This window comes from Spermophilus citellus, assembly GCF_964194105.1.
Source record: "Spermophilus citellus genome assembly, chromosome: 1".
In the NCBI taxonomy this organism is placed as follows: domain Eukaryota; kingdom Metazoa; phylum Chordata; class Mammalia; order Rodentia; family Sciuridae; genus Spermophilus; species Spermophilus citellus.
The window spans coordinates 175,901,607-175,907,606 of NC_138182.1; the positions used below are offsets into that span (position 1 = coordinate 175,901,607).

At 39.1% G+C, this 6,000-nt stretch overlaps 1 protein-coding gene across 1 annotated transcript in view; it reads right to left on the reverse strand.

The window, feature by feature from the left end:
- The window catches only part of LOC308646759 (uncharacterized protein), a 546,497-nt gene extending 544,741 nt beyond the window's left edge, over positions 1 to 1,756 (reverse strand). The window contains exons 1-2 of the mRNA XM_081290128.1: positions 1,628 to 1,756; positions 892 to 1,049 (exon numbers count right to left, since the gene is read on the reverse strand). The gene's annotated coding sequence lies outside the window, so the exon portion shown is untranslated. The remainder of the gene's footprint in view (positions 1 to 891; positions 1,050 to 1,627) is intronic.
- Between the last annotated feature and the right edge of the window lie 4,244 nt (positions 1,757 to 6,000).

Below are 6,000 nucleotides of genomic sequence, written 5' to 3' on the forward strand. Positions count from 1 at the left end.
CCACCTTTCTCTTTCTGATAACAAAGCAATTACAACTTGTAAAGTAATACGGAGAAAATAATAATTTAATAGGAAACAGAGAATGGTGGGTGCAGAGGAATACAAAGGAAAACAACTCTGCACAAAAGATAATTTACTTTATCAAAACTCCCCATTATGGGGAGAAAACGACTTGCCAAAAATGTCAAGATGCATGGCAATATTTTTCTCAGGAAAAATAATTTTCTTATTCATATTCAGAAGGTTGCTAGCAGAATGAGACGATGAAAAAAAAATCTTTCAAAGTAGTGAGCAGGGCTGGGGTTGGGGCTCAGTGGAAGAGCACTTGCCTAGCATGTGTGAGGCACTGAGTTCAATCCTCAGCACCACAAATAATAATAAGATAAAGGTATTGTGTCAATCTAGAACTTAAGATAGTGAGCAAGGAAGCATAGCACAAGTAAAATAAAAATACAATAATGTATACGCTCACTCATTCACACTCACACACGGACATCCATACCCATAAACATGCTTAAGGACCAAAATCCTAAGAAGAATTATGGATCAGAGACCATAGGGTTAACATTCTGAATGAACAAATGACACCTGGACTAAACAAGAGGTGGCAGCCCTTAGTGAGTCATCGGGCATCTTGGGGAGTACACTAGCTGCCAGGCCAGGGCCAGCAAGCAGTTCCAGCACAATGCCAGGCACACCCGGGTTGAAGGATGCACGTCTGGGAACCAAGGCCGGTTTGACCATCTCGCATTAAGAAGTGGGAATCAAGGAACTTCAACTGCAAACTGGCAGCCAGGGCATCTAACTTGTGTTTGGAGCCAGGAAGTTCATGCCCAGAGCCTTAAATGAGTTCTATTATTTCATAGTTAAATAGGGAGTGGCACTGCTTACCTGTCAGGGATGCGTGAAGATCAGGTAATGATTGTGAAGTGCTCTGGAGCCGAGTATTAAGCATTACAAGATCCAACATGAGCTAGAATATGGCCTGCACAGCTGACAAGGGCTTCATACTGCTCATGTCACAAATCATGTCACTCTTCCAGATGTTACTGATTACAAAAGAAAAAGCCTAAAAATCAGGGTTTTCCCACAATTAGGGGAAACTGTCTTCCTGTAATAGCTGGGGTAATGGTGTCAAAGTGGATATGAAGAATATGCATTCTTCATGGAGGGACAACAAATGTTGAATGCTGAAGAGATTGAATCTGTATTTAAGAAACTCCCTCGGCCCCCTCCACATCCCTTCCCTTCCTCATTCTTGTTTTATGCTTTCTTATCCACATTTAACCCTAGCTTCTCAATTTTTGTATTAAAATTAATGTCACCTTTATACATAGGACACATTTCAAAGTCCTCTCAATATAGGAACATCCTGTCACGGTGAGGAGTTGTAAAGCTATGGATTATAAGTGTAATCATTTACTGTGATCCCTAACCAGATGTTTGAATCTGGTCCACAACATGTTCAACTGCCTCTGGTGATAATAAACCCACTCTCCTGGCAGCCTGTCCCATTTGCAAAACAATTATTTCAGAGTTACTTTGTACACTGAAGTCTGCCTCCTCATGGTTTAGCACCCAATTTCAGTTGTGTACTTTGGAGGCACACAAATATCTAATCCCTCACCTTTGTATCAGTTCTTTAAATATCTGATAGCAATTATCAGCCCCACCAAAATTCTCAAAAGAGTGAATTTTTCCAAGTTTTGTGGTTACTGGGATACAGAAATGTACTTAAACTCTTCAAAGAATCGGCTTTGACATTCCAGGGATGGTTTTAAAGGGGTGGGGATCATTTCAACAGTAAAATATCCATCAGCATGTTCTTCTTTATTGGACACATTCAGATAAGTGAGCTTGAGAGAAGCAGACCAAAGTTCCCAGTAGAGTCAATGACAGTAGAAGACAGGTGGAGATACAGATGCACATCTCAGACATCATACCAAGTCACTGTGTTGCTTGAGCAGGGAGCCTGCATTCTGAGGTAAGAAACACACACGGAGAAGAATTGGGAACAGATATCAAAGATATAAAGCTCAAGAATAGTTTCAATCTGATGCAATGAGAGTAACAAATACCTCTTGTATTGGTTTTTCCACTTTTCCCTGAGGAGGCTTTCAGATACCATGAAAGTCCTTATTTTGCCAAGTTACTGAAGGAGGATTATTAAGTATCTATTAAAACAACTGGCACTGTTCTGGGTACTTGAAATTCAGTGAAGAGTGATAAGACCTTGGCCTCAGGGACCCAGTGAAGGACACAGAAACAAATAAGTTCAGATTGATAATAGTATCAGTGCTCAGTAGAAAAATAGACATTTCCACCTGTATTACCTTAATTCATTTTAACTTCTAATCCTCAGCTTTCTTTTCTGTAAACATTATCATAGTCCCTAAAACACATTATTTGAAAATTTGAATTAAATATTATAAAATACTAGTACAACACCTAACACAAAGTAATTACTTAATTAAGGCATGTATTTTGCAAGGACAACTCGTGAGGGCAGCACCCGCAATAACCTAAAGACCTTTCCCACTAGGCCCCACCCTCCACCTCCTCAAGTTTTCATACCACTTCTAAAACTACCATCCTGCAGACTGTTCCCACCAAATGGGAGGACAACACACATGCAAAGTGTCATACCCGGAAGAGGACTGGCCAAAGATCAAGATAAATACTCATACATGTTTACTGAGTCCTCTGTCACATACTCAGGTGACATCACCCTAGGAATCCTTGGTCACAGAAACCACAGATTTTAATCATTCTTGATGGTCAAGAAAAGGTATCCCACTGACTTCCATCCTCTCCAGCATAGCCATTCTCAAAACACTCCCACTTGTCTTCAGTTTTATTTAAGTTTCTATTTTTGGTTTATCTTTCATCAGTTTTCTAATTGGATTTAAAGATAATTGTTCTATTTTTAAATATAAATGCACCTCCAATACAATCCCATAGCTATTTAATGTAGCAATAATCCTTAATCCCTGCTGGAGGTCATCTAGGTCACGAGTCAATACACCCTGAAACCCCTCATCACATTTTACTTTGTTGTGCAAAAAATACAGGCTCAGATGAACATCGGTGGAGAGAAAATTAAGGATTTTTTTTTCCTCTGCACAGATATGGAGCATTTCATTTGTTCTTTTTTAAGGACAAACCTACTTACAGAAAAAATGGAAAAGTATAGCTATAAGCAAAGACAATGAAGTCCTATGTATCCTCTATAAAGTCAAATAGCAGAAAAGTGCTATTTAATATCCTATTTTATAGTTTTTTTATGATTTGGATGTGAGGTGTCCCAAAAGTTCATGTATGAAACAATTCAAGAAGATTTAGAAGAGAGATGATTAGGTTATGAGAGTTTTAACACAATCAGTGAATTAATCCCGATGGGATTAACTGAGTGGTAATTGAAGGCCGGTAGGGTATAGCTAGAGGAGGTGGCTCATTGGGGGCATGCCTTTGGGGGGGGTATATATTTTGTATCTGGTGAGTGGAGTATCTCCGCTTCCTGATTATCAAGTGAGCTCCTTCCCTTCACCACACTCTTCTGCCATGATGTTCTGTCTCACCTTGTGACTCAAGGAATGGAGCCTGCTATCCATTGATTGAGACCTCTGAGACCATGAGCTCTGAAATAAACTTCTCCTCTAAAATTATTCTCTTCATGTCTTTTAGTCACAGCAGCAAAAAAGAAAAAGCTGACTACAACAGCTATCTACTGTTTAAGATACTTCCCCTTTGTCATCTCAACAGCTAGTTTTTTGATTAATCTAAAAACATTACTTGAAAATTGAACATCTCTGTAAAAGGTACATTTTTTCTTTTTGTCAAGATCATTGAAATAAACTCCATACTTTTAGCATATAATCATTCCAAGAGACAGAAAATACTCTTGGCATTTTTACAATAGCAAGTTAAAATAATTCACTGTAGCTGAAAACATTTAGAACACATCTCTTACACAGGCTGAATAAAGGTTACATCTGTTTTATGATTTATTCTGCACCAAGCCTAACTGTCCATCATGTCAAACCCCAGACAAGCTCAAAGGACACTGGTATCCATGATTCTTAGAGGAAGATGAGCAATTAGAAAAAGTTCCTCTTCCCTGGGTAAATTCCAAATCAAGTTATTCCTAGATGTTAAGACTAAAAGAAGAAAATATATATATATATATATATATATATATATATATATATATATATATATATATATATATATAAATTACTATCATTCTACAGGGTAGCATCTGCAAAAAAGTAAAAATAAAAATCACCCTGGAAGCTCCTGTAGCACATTGCACAATATCAAAACATTGCAGCAGCACTATTACATCAGCTTCCTGAGAATAAGTAATCAAGGAGATAGATACTGCTGCCTTCCACAAAGACTTTTTTCCCCCTGAGCCATTACTCATTGAGGAACATGAAGAAAGAAAAGTGCATCTCTTTAAAAATAGACACCTGCACCATTCTTCTGAAACTATCTCATTGGAATTCTCAAGTTGTGATCTCCAATTAAAATGAAACCAGAGACTGTTTACATTGGAGAGCCTTCTAAAAATAAGAACTAAGAGGCAGAGATTGGACTTTCCTACTAAAATATTTACAGACCAAAGAATATGAAGGCAAGCTGCTCTTGTTTTCGAAAGGCCTTATTTACTAATTGAATTCTAAGTTTACACGAATATATGTTTCCCTGCATAGTTGCATCCTCATTCCCTTCCATAAAGGAGAGATTTGTTTTCCAAAAATTTCTGCACTTTATAAAAGGATGCTCAACAGGTTTCCTTTAAAAAGCAGACTACCTGCTGTGTTTAAAATGAGTCAATTTACAAAAATGTGAATTAGGAACAATTCTCTAGAAATACATCTGTTCCCTAAAACAAGGCACACCTACTAAAAATGGCAGGTCTGAAAATGAGTACCCAAGAAACATATCTCAGACTCTTCAGCAAAATAAAACAGCCCTTAGAGATAATAATCACTGGCTTGTGTTTATTAACCTGGCACGAAGCAAGACAACTCCTGACATCCCTAATTTCCTTTCCATGTGCACTGCCTGCTCCCTGCCAAGCACACCTGTAATCTACCTTCTTTTCTAATCTAGAGTAGGAAAAAAAAATGAATTCCCCTGAATCAACTCTTCTTGGCTCCTGAACTGGGTCATGCATCCAGCCACACCTGCCTCCTGCTGACCCTCCCACTCTTCGGGCTCTTCCAGGTCTGATGCAGCCCCCAGTTGCTCTTTCCACAGCCCCACCACTTTTCCCTTCAAGCCCACCTCAGCACTCCATTCTCTCACCAGTGCCATCCTTGACACCACCCATCAGACTAGACCAGTTCTGTGTCACTCTCTGCCACCTGTACTTTCACTTCCTAGCATTTGTCCAGAGTTTGCATTTAAATAGCTGGACCTAGTTGATCTACACCTATTTTCCAGATTCCTGGCTTCATGAGACATTGTTTGTTTTGCCCATAATTTTATCCCTTTTCCTGATACCATGCATAGCACACAGTGTGCTAAACAAATATTTACTAAATAATGGAAGCCTGCTCTCCCAATTTTCCTATTTTTAAAAGCCTTACCTTAAAAACCATCAATAACACTTCTCTAAAGAACTACACCCCACTGCCTACACCCATTTCTTTCTAAACTCTTTACTCCCCTACATCTAGGGCTCTACTAAAATCAGTGTCTCAAAAGTTTGCCGATGATCTCCTAAGGGACAAATCCAGTAGCTGCTTCAAGCTGCATCCACCTGAAGTTCACTGTAAATTGTGGGTCTGACTTTCCCTGTCGTCTTGTCTCCTGGCTGTTTTGTGTCTCCCTTCCTCCCTTCCCCCACACCTTCTCCAGCAATTTCCTCATCTTCTTGCTTTCCCTCCCAGCTCTTCCTTCTGACCTCCCCACCTCTGTTAAGGATATTGTCTTTCCCCCAGTCCACAAGTTTGAGACCTGTCACTCCAAGATATTCATTTCATCACTGCC